We start from the raw sequence: 10797 nt of genomic DNA, 5'->3' as shown, positions 1-10797 counted from the left end.
AGAGGCCATGAACCAATGAATGCAGGCAATATTTAGAAGCTGGAAAAGACAAGGAAAAACATTCTCCTCTAGAGCTTCTAGAAGGAATGAAGCTCTGCTGATACCTTGATTTTAATCGCAGTAAAGCCCGTTTTGGATTTATGGCTTCAGAACTGGAAGATAATACATATGTGTTGTTTTAAGCCACTAAATTTGTGGCAATCTGTTACAGCAGTGACAGTAAATTTATACAGGTCAGCTTAACAGTCATCGAAAGACTGAGATGTTGAAAGGGGACACTGAGGTAAGGGAGGACCTATAGGAGGTGGCTTCCACCCCTAGGGCTGGGAGCAAAGGGAATTAGCCAGGGTCATTTGAACCCAGAAATGTGGAGGACAGACCCTGTGGAGTCAGGACCCAGACCTCTAAGGAGTAGGCACTGGCATACTGGTGCTCTGAGGAGCACCCTGAAGCTGCTTCTGGGAATATGGAAAATACTGGTAACTGGAACCAGCTGCTGCTGCTGCCAGGGTGAAAAATTAGTGGAGCTACTCTGACAGGAACAGGAAGCCTTTAGGAAGCAAACAGGAGATCCCTCCTCCAACTTCCCTCTCCGCCTCCAGTACCCTCTATGAACAGAGTGTAACAGAACAGCTGACAAAGCAGAAATGAGGTTTGTGGAGTCTCAGCCCCAGCATCACAAAGCAGAATGCCAAGATTTGGAGCTGAGGCTAGTAACAGGTACACAATGTTAACTATGTGTCTGTATCATTATGCTTTTTACTCTATGCTCACACAAATTTACATTTATTCTAGGCTTTCCCCTCTCTTTCCTATTTAGTAAAAATGTGGTCATATACATGTTACTCTGAAGCTTATTTGTGTCATTAAACAATATATCATGCATACCTTTCCATGAAAGCATATTCCAGCAGTCTCATTTTTAAAAAATTACCCAGTAATATCCCATCCAGTCATCAGAAAATTTATCCATTCATTTCCAGTGACCAAAGATCCTTTGCTTGACCAAACTTTTAGTCAGGCTCCTGAACCTTCTCCTAAGCCCATCTGTGCACTTCCTTGTACAATCCAGTTTCAGCAAAGAACCCTGCTAAGTCAATTTAGCAAGAACCCCCTAACCTATCCAGTCAACCTCAGTATCTGATCCAGTTTCATTTCTTATCCTCTGAAGTCTGATCACCCTGGCCTGTCTTCAAATAGAATCCTGTTAGGTTGGTTTCTCTAGAATCCTCCTACTCCTAATGCTACTTCTTAGTAATTTTCTCCCCACCTACTTTCACCTGCTCCTTGGCTATAAATTCTTCTTGTCCGTGCTGTATTCAGAGTTGAGCCCCATCCCTCTTCCCCACTACAAAACCCTGTTGCAGTGGTCCTTATATCTATAATGATAGGCCTGAATAAAGTCTTCTTTAGGCCAGGCGTGGTGGCTCATGCCTGTAATCTCAGCACTTTGGGAGGCCAAGGCAGGTGGCTCACTTGAGGTCAGGAGTTGAAGACCAGCCTGGCCAACATAGTGAAATCCCATCTCTACTAAAAATATAAAAATTAGCCGAGCATGGTGGTGCATGCCTGTAATCCCAGGTACTGCAGAGGCTGAGGCAGGAGAATTGTTTGAACCCAGGGGGAAGGGGTTACAGTGAGCCAAGATTGTGCCACTGCACTCCAGCCTGGGAGACAGAGCAAGACCCTGTCTCTAAATAAATAAATAAATAAAGTTTTCTTTACTATGCTTTAACACATGTTACTGAATAATTTTTTTTTCTTTAACATCAGTCCCAGTGATTGGTTCAGGGCTTGGCATGTGACTTAATCCAGTCTGGGCACCCCATAGAGCTGAGAGTGTGGTCAAACCTACACAAATCACATGCCTGAGAATGTGAGAAGGGCATTCCCCTACGGGAAACCTAGGTGCTTTTGGCAGGAGAAGGAAAAACAATGGTAGAGAAGCAAACAACCAATGTCCACCACAACTTCCTCATATTCTCTGCCCATTGTTTTACTGGGTTATTAAATATTTGTTGTCAATTTATTGATGGTCTTTGTATCGAGTCAGTGTTAACCCTTTGCATGTATATGTGTTAAAAATGTTTTGCCCAGCATATAATTTATTTTAAGTGTGTTTTACTTTACAAAAATTAAAATTTGTATGTAATCTGATGTAACATTTTTTACTTTATGGTTTGTACATTTTTTCCCTGCCTAATGTTTTACTCTACAAAACAAAAATAATGTCTTACTCTACAAATATTAAACATATTAGTCACTAGATAGGTTAGGAATGGCAGAACACTCTACTGGCCATAGTCACTGAGGGACCCAGGTTGATGGGGACTCCACTTCAAGATGTGTTTCTATCGTCACCCAGACAGGGGGAAGAGGAGAAAAAGGAAATGATGAGTGAGCACTGGCTCTTAAAGCTTCTGCCCCAAAGTGACATACATAATTTCCTTTCACATTTTATTGACCAAATTCAGTTACATGATCAGGATTAATTTCAAATGGAATAAGGAAGCACAATTTCACCATGTGCTCAGGAGAGAAAAAATACACACATAAGGACTACTGTAATCCACACTTTTAGTCACCAAACATCTTCCCCACACTCAAAATACTCTCACCCACCCCTTCTTAAGGGAGTCAACCCGAAAGTCCCATTCTGGTTGGACCTTTATTCTGAGAACACCTCAGCCTGTTCAGAGATTTTGACCATGAATGTGATGGCAAGAGCCTTGATTAGATCCTTGCTGTGAAGCTGAGTCTTTATTGTTTTATCTTTTTTTTTTTTTTTTTTTTTTTTTGAGACGGAGTCTTGCTCTGCCACCCAGGCTGGAGTGCAGTGGCCGGATCTCAGCTCACTGCAAGCTCCGCCTCCCGGGTTTACGCCATTCTCCTGCCTCAGCCTCCCGAGTAGCTGGGACTACAGGCGCCCGCCTCGTCGCCCGGCTAGTTTTTTGTATTTTTAAGTAGAGACAGGGTTTCACCGTATTAGCCAGGATGGTCTCGATCTCCTGACCTCATGATCCGCCCGTCTCGGCCTCCCAAAGTGCTGGGATTACAGGCTTGAGCCACCGCGCCCGGCCTATTGTTTTATCTTTAATCTGTATTGAGAAGAAACCTGCCTCCCAACCCTGCGAGTCTCTGAATTTCTGGTCTATCTTTTCCTTTCACTCCTACTTGCAAACTAGCTAGCCCTCCCCTGAACTCTTTTTTTTTTTTTTTTTTTTTTTTTTTGAGATGGAGTCTTGCTCTGTCGCCCGGGCTGGAGGGCAGTGGCCGGATCTCTGCTCACTGCAAGCTCCGCCTCCCAGGTTTACGCCATTCTCCTGCCTCAGCCTCCGGAGTAGCTGGGACTACAGGCGCCCGCCACCTCGCCCGGCTAGTTTTTTGTATTTTTAAGTAGAGACAGGGTTTCACCGTATTAGCCAGGATGGTCTCGATCTCCTGACCTCATGATCCGCCCGTCTCGGCCTCCCAAAGTGCTGGGATTACAGGCTTGAGCCACCGCGCCCGGCCTATTGTTTTATCTTTAATCTGTATTGAGAAGAAACCTGCCTCCCAACCCTGCGAGTCTCTGAATTTCTGGTCTATCTTTTCCTTTCACTCCTACTTGCAAACTAGCTAGCCCTCCCCTGAACTCTTTTTTTTTTTTTTTTTTTTTTTTTTTTGAGATGGAGTCTTGCTCTGTCGCCCGGGCTGGAGGGCAGTGGCCGGATCTCTGCTCACTGCAAGCTCCGCCTCCCAGGTTTACGCCATTCTCCTGCCTCAGCCTCCGGAGTAGCTGGGACTACAGGCGCCCGCCACCTCGCCCGGCTAGTTTTTTGTATTTTTTAGTAGAGACGGGGTTTCACCGTGTTAGCCAGGATGGTCTCGATCTCCTGACCTCGTGATCCGCCCATCTCGGCCTCCCAAAGTGCTGGGATTACAGGCTTGAGCCACCGCCCCGGCCTGAACTCTTGTTTATTGTCAAATATACTGGCTATCTACACCATTATGTTTTCTAGTTGCTTCTTCTAGAGCTACAAGTTTACTAGGCACATCATCTACCTTCCAAGTAACTTTACCCAACAGCTTTACCAAATGTCTCACTATTGTGTAAAATGGCTCACCATCCTTGTCAGTACCACCTGACCACTAAGCCAATGCCAGTGTTTTAAGTTTTTGTTCTGGCAGCATCCCATATTAGAGATTGGTCAAGATAAGGTAGATTATGCTGTAATAACAAACTCCAAAGTCTCAATGACTACAAAATATATCAGTTCATTTCTTGCCTATATTACACGTCCGGTGTGCATCAGAAAGGGCATCTGCTTGTTGTAGTCACTCAGGAATCTTGGTGATGAAAGCTGTACTTCAACATACGCTTCCACAGTTATCACAGCAGGAAGAGGACGGACATGGCACAAATCCATAGCTCTGCCTAGAAGTGACACATCTTCCCTCTGCTAACGCTTTCTTATTTAAAGCAAAACCAATGGATATGCCTAACTTTAAAAGTGTGGGAAAGTGTCATCTTATCAGATTCACAGAAAAGAGAACCTGGGTATTTGAGAACAAACAGTGACTATCACAGGCATTTTTGTTTTGAGGATATATTACAGTGAAATAGAATGAAGGTAACAACAATAACAACCTTTGATTATCCATATCCCAGGATCTATTTTTAACTCCAAGCAGGGCTTCTGCTACCCTGATTTTATGGTCCTGAGAGTAGACCACAATATTTTGACTCCATTAATTGAAATTTAATGTTGCTTTAAAACTGAATAAAAAAATCTAATCCTTGAGATTGAGTTCCTTCCACTAAGCCACACTCACTCACAATAAGATACAATTGGAATATTTCCTTATTCTTTCCTCCTTCGTTACCTAATGTTTCTTATTTCTTTTCTTTTCCTTTATTTCTTTCTTTCTGTTTCTCTTTCTTTCTTTCCTTCCTTCCTTCTTTTTCTTTCTCTCTTTCTTTCCTCTTTCTTTTTCTTTCTCTTTCTTTCTCTCTCTTTTTCTTTCTCCCTTCCTTCCTTCCTTCCTTCCTCTCTCTCCTTCTGTCTCTCTCTTCCTCCCTTCCTCCCTTTCCTTCTTCCCTCCCTCTCTCTCCCTTTCTCTTTCTCTTTTTCTCTTTCTTCCTTCCTTTCTTTCTTCTTTTTTGAGACAGGGTCTCACTTTGTCACCCAAGCTGGAGGGCAATGGCACCATCTCAGTTCACTGCCTTGCCTTCCCAGGCTCAAGCAGATCCTCCTACCTCAGCCTCCCAAGGAGCTGGGACTACAGTTGCGAGCCACCATGTTCAGCTACCATGTTTTTATTTTTTTGTGGAGACTGGATCTCCCTATGTTGCCCAGGCTGGCTGGGCTGAACTGATCCTCCCTCCTCTGTCTCCCGAATGCTGGGATTACAGGCATGAGCCACCATGCTCATGCCTGTAATCCCAGGCATATTTCATTCTACTATTCTACTGAAGACTGAAAACTACAGTTAATAATGTGGAGTTTTTTAATTTTTAAAAGTTACTCATTTGTGGGATTTTTTTTTTTTTTTTTGAGACAGGGTCTCATTTTATTGCCCAGACTAGAGTGTAGTGGCATGATTGTGGCTCACTGCAGCCTCAGCCTCCTGGGCTCAAGCAATCCTCCCACCTCAGTCTCCCAAGTAGCTGGGATTACAGCTGTGCACCATTACATTTGGCTTTTTTTTTTTTTTTTGTAGACACAGGGTCTCATTGTGTTGCCCAGGCTTGCTTTGAACTCCTGACCTCAAGTGATCCTCCTGTCTCAGCCTCCCAAAGCATTGGGATTATTATCCAAGCATTAGCCATTGTGCCTGGATATGAATATTCTTAAAGTTATAATACCAAGAATGTTAGTGAGAAAGAAAATTGAACTGCTTTTTAATGACTAAAAACTTAAGCTTTCATGCTGAAAATAGATCCTATCTTCAATCTAGGCTTACTAAATGGTGGTTTCTTAATCATTGGTTTAAAATGCCCTGACTAGGAAATATGCCTAGTTAAACATTAAAGTGAAGATGGTGAGAGGTTTCAAGATGGCTGACTAGAAGCATCTTGTAGTCGCCTCCTCCCCTAAGAAGAACGAAAATAGTGAGTAGGTAATTACACTTCAAATAGATCATCCAAGAGAGAACACTGAAATTTTACAGAAACATGACATGCAACGCTTAAACAAGGAAGGAAAGAGAAGCAAGACAGAGTGCAGGGAAAGGTGGCTTAGAGACCCCCAGCAGACCAAATTTCCACTGTGTACTTCTGCAATCCTAGCCTCGGGAGAGCCCCAGAGCCTTGAGGGCCCAGAAGCTAACACATGACGTGCCTGGAGAACCCGTGATGGTATTGATCCAGGGAGGGAGATTGCTCTGGGTCACACACTCCTCCTGAGTCCTAGGCAGCTACAGGAAGGTGCCATTTTGAGATCCCAGCCACAACAGACTGCACACTGTCCTGGGGCCCAGTGGTACCAGGTCTGAGGCATAAGCAAGGAGCAGGCTGTTGTTGCTGGGGCTGAGGCACAAGTGAGGCATGGGCCGCTGCCACCAGGGCTGAGATACAAGCAAGTCATGCATTCCCCATCTGTCAGCCTAGGCTGCCACCACTAAAAGCAACCATGCCCTCCCCAGTGGCAGGGCCAATGCATGGTCACTGCCACTCCTAACCTAAGCATTCCACCAGAGGCCTGGAAGTTGCCCCATCTCTGCACACACCACTGGGGAGCCCTGAGGACAAATTCACATGGCACCAGCTTCACCTCACCATTGCCAGAGCATGCAGTTCAGGGCACTGAAGATTGTCCAGTCCACCACCACTGACACCTGACCACTCCTCCCAGGGGCCTACGCACCCTGCCACTACCACAACAGCTGGCAATTACCTGTGCATGTCACCTGCGGGCCTGGAGACTAGCTCACACAGCCCATCACAGCTACCACCAACACCAGTGTACACTGTTTATTTTTGGATAAAATACAAACTACATTTGAAAGCTTCAACAATAGGGTAGATCAAGGAGAAGAAAGAATCTCAGAACTTGAAGAACGGTCTTTTGAAATAGCCCAGTGACGTGGTGGCTCAAGCCTGTAATCCCAGCACTTTGGGAGGCCGAGACGGGCAGATTACGAGGTCAGGAGATTGAGACCATGCTGGCTAACACGGTGAAACCCCGTGTCTACTAAAAAAAATACAAAAAACGAGCCGGGCGAGGTGCTGGGCACCTGTAGTCCCAGCTACACGGGAGGCTGAGGCAGGAGAATGGCATGAACCCGGGAGGTGGAGCTTGCAGTGAGCTGAGATCCGGCCACTGCACTCCAGCCTGGGTGACAGAGCAAGACTCCGTCTCAAAAAAAAAAAAAAGAGAGGAAAAAAAGAAATAGCCCAGTGAGACAAAATAAAGAAAAAGGAAAAAGAATGAGCAAACCCTAACTTGACACATGACACACCATAAAGCAACCAAATATGCAAACCTTTGGAGTCCTAGAAGGCAAAGAGAAAACGAAAGAGTTAGAAAACCTATTTAATGAAATAACAGATAAAAACTTCCCAAGTCTGGCAAGAGATTTAGACACCCAGATGCAAGAGGCTTAGAGATCCCCCAATGGATATAATGCAAAGTTCTTCTCCATGACACATTATAGTCAAACTGTCAAAAACAGAGAGAATTCTAAAGACAGCAAGAGAAAAGCATCTGGTTCCCTATAAAGGGACCCCCATCAGACTAATAGTGGACTTCTCTTCAGAAACTTTACAGGCCAGGACAGAATGGAGAGTATATGCAAAGTGCTGAAAGAAAAAAACTGCTGATTAAAGATACTATACCCAGCAAGATTATCCTTTATAAATGAAGGAGAAATAAAGTCTTTCCCAGACAAGCAAAAACTGAGGAAATTCATCACCACCCAGAATCAAAGCCAACACGTCCTATGCAACCAACACTGTAGACACATATTCAGGATAAAGTCCTCCTCTCCCCTCTGCTCCCTGCAAGAAATGCTTGAGGGAGTCCTACAAATGGAAGTGAAATAACAAACCAGAAAAACAATTAAAGATATGAATAAGAAATTTGCCAAAGAAAGAATGTTATTTGCCATTATGAAACACATAAGAATGTAAGAACCGCTGGTAGAGCAAATGCACAAACAAGGAAAAGACTCAAATGTTATCACTACAGAAACTATCAAACCACAATGTTAAATCATAATAAAGAAAGAAACGACTAAAGGACTTACAAAACACCCAGAAATAATTTACTAAAATGATAAGAATAAGCTATCACATATCAATAATAACTTTGCATGTGAATGAATTAAACTTTCCACTTAAAGGATGTAGACTGGCTGAATGGATTTTTTAAAAGACCCAATTAGGCCGGGCGCGGTGGCTCAAGCCTGTAATCCCAGCACTTTGGGAGGCCGAGACGGGCGGATCACGAGGTCAGGAGATCGAGACCATCCTGGCTAATACTGTGAAACCCTGTCTCTACTAAAAAATACAAAAAACTAGCCGGGCGAGGTGGCGGGCGCCTGTAGTCCCAGCTACTCGGGAGGCTGAGGCAGGAGAATGGCGTAAACCCGGGAGGCGGAGCTTGCAGTGAGCTGAGATCCGGCCACTGCACTCCAGCCTGGGTGGCAGAGCAAGACTCCGTCTCAAAAAAAAAAAAAAAAAAAAGACCCAATTATTTACTGCCTATAAGAAACAGACATCCTGTAGAAAGACACATATAGACGGAAAGTAAAAAGATGGAAAAAGATATTCCAAGCAAACAAATCAAAAGTGAGCAGGAGTAGCTACACTTAGATAACATAAACTTGAAGTAAAAAACAATAAAAAGAGACAAGGTATATTAGTCAGCATTCTCTACAGGGACAGAACTAATAGGATATATAAAGGGGAGTTCATTGAGTATTAACTCACAAGATCACAAGGTCCCACAATAGGCCATCTGCAAGCTGAGGAGCAAGGAGAGCCAGCATGAGTCCCAAAACTGAAGAACTTGGAGTCTGATGTTCAGGGGCAGGAAGCATCCACCATGGGAGAAAGACGTAGGCTGGGAGGCTAGGCCAGTCTAGTCTTTTCACATTTTTTTTTTCCTGCCTACTTTGTCTTCTAGCTGTGCTGGCAGCCGATTAGATGGTGCCCACCCAGATTAAAGGTGGGTCTGCCTTTCCCAGTCCACTGACTCAAATGTTAATCTCCTTTAGCAACACCCTCACAGACACACCCAGGATCAATACTTTGCATCCTTCAATTCAATCAAGTTTATACTCAGTATTAACCATCACAGAAGGTTATTGTATAATGGTAAAGGGATCAATTTAGCAAGAGGATATAACAATTGTAAATACATATGCACCCAACACTGGAGCACTCAGATATATAAAGCAAATTTTATTAGATTTAAAGGGAGAGACAGATTCCAATAAAATAATAGTGGGGGGCTTCAATAGCCCACTCTCAGCATTAAACAGATCATCTAGACAGAAAATTGACAAACATTGGATATAAACCACACATTAGACCAAATGGGTCTGACAGACATTTATAGAACATTTCAGCCAACAGCTACAGAACATACATTCTTCTCATCAGCACACACAACATTCTCCAGGATAGACCATATATTGGGACACAAAACATGTCTCTCAACAAGTTTTTGAAAATTGATATATCACAATTTTATCAAACCACCAAAAACCAAGTCAATAACAAGAGGAACTGTGGAAACTGTACAAATACATGAAAATTAAACAACATGCTCCTGAATGACCACTGGGTCAAGGAAGAAATTAAGGAAGAAATAAAAATTTATTGAAACAAATGAAAATCAAAGTATAACATTCTAAAATCTATGGGATACAACAAAAGCAGTGCTGAGAGGGAAGTTTATAGAAATAAGTGCTGTGCTCGCTTCGGCAGCACATATACTAAAATTGGAACGATACAGAGAAGATTAGCATGGCCCCTGCGCAAGGATGACACGCAAATTCGTGAAGCGTTCCATATTTTGAATTTGAATTGGTCCCTCCTATTATAGTATTGAAATTAAGTCTACTTAATTTATCAAGTCATGTTCATGCCCTGATTTTATATACTTGTATCTATCAATAAACATTGTGATACTTGAAAAAAAAAATAGAAATAAGTGCCTACATCAAAACAATAGAAAGATTTAAAGTAAATAATCTAATAATGCACTTCAAGGAACTTGAAAAGCAAGATCAAACCAAAACCAAAATCAGCAGAAGGAAGGAAATAATAAACATCGAGGCAGAACTAAATGAAATTGACACTAAAAAAGCAATACAAAGGATCAGCCAGGCGCAGAGGCTCACTCCTGTAATCCCAGCACTTTGGGAGGCCAAGGCGGGCAGATCACAAGGTCAGGAGATTGAGACAATCCTGGCTAACATGGTGAAATCTCATCTCTACTAAAAATACAAAATAATAGCTGGGCGTGGTGGCATGTGCCTGTAATCCCAGCTACTCGGGAGGCTGAGGCAGAAGAATCACTTGAACCTGGGAAGTGAAGGTTGCAGTGAGCCGAAACTGTGCCACTGCCCTCCAGCCTGGGCAACAGAGTGAGACTCCATCTCAAAATAAATAAATAAATAATAAAAAACAATACAGAGGATCAATAACATGAAGAGTTGGCTTTTTGAAAAGATAAACAAAATTGATAAACCACTTGCTAGACTAAGCAAAAAAAAGATCCAAACAAAATCAGAAATGAAAAAGGAGATGTTATAACTGATACTCAGAAATACACAAGATCATCAGATACTTATACAAACAACTAT

The 10797-nt window shown here is 43.0% G+C and overlaps 1 non-coding gene across 1 annotated transcript; it reads left to right on the top strand.

Moving 5' to 3' along the window:
- The first annotated feature begins 9900 nt into the window (after nucleotides 1-9900).
- Nucleotides 9901-10007, top strand: LOC117071623. The gene has a single exon (XR_004432391.1). It is a non-coding gene; the product is annotated as a U6 spliceosomal RNA (small nuclear RNA).
- Nucleotides 10008-10797: the final 790 nt, after the last annotated feature.

The sequence above is a fragment of the Trachypithecus francoisi genome, unplaced genomic scaffold (assembly GCF_009764315.1).
Source record: "Trachypithecus francoisi isolate TF-2019V2 unplaced genomic scaffold, Tfra_2.0 Lachesis_group3, whole genome shotgun sequence".
NCBI lineage: Eukaryota > Metazoa > Chordata > Mammalia > Primates > Cercopithecidae > Trachypithecus > Trachypithecus francoisi.
Note: the sequence above shows the minus strand (reverse complement) of the source record. Positions and strands in the feature narration are given on the sequence as shown.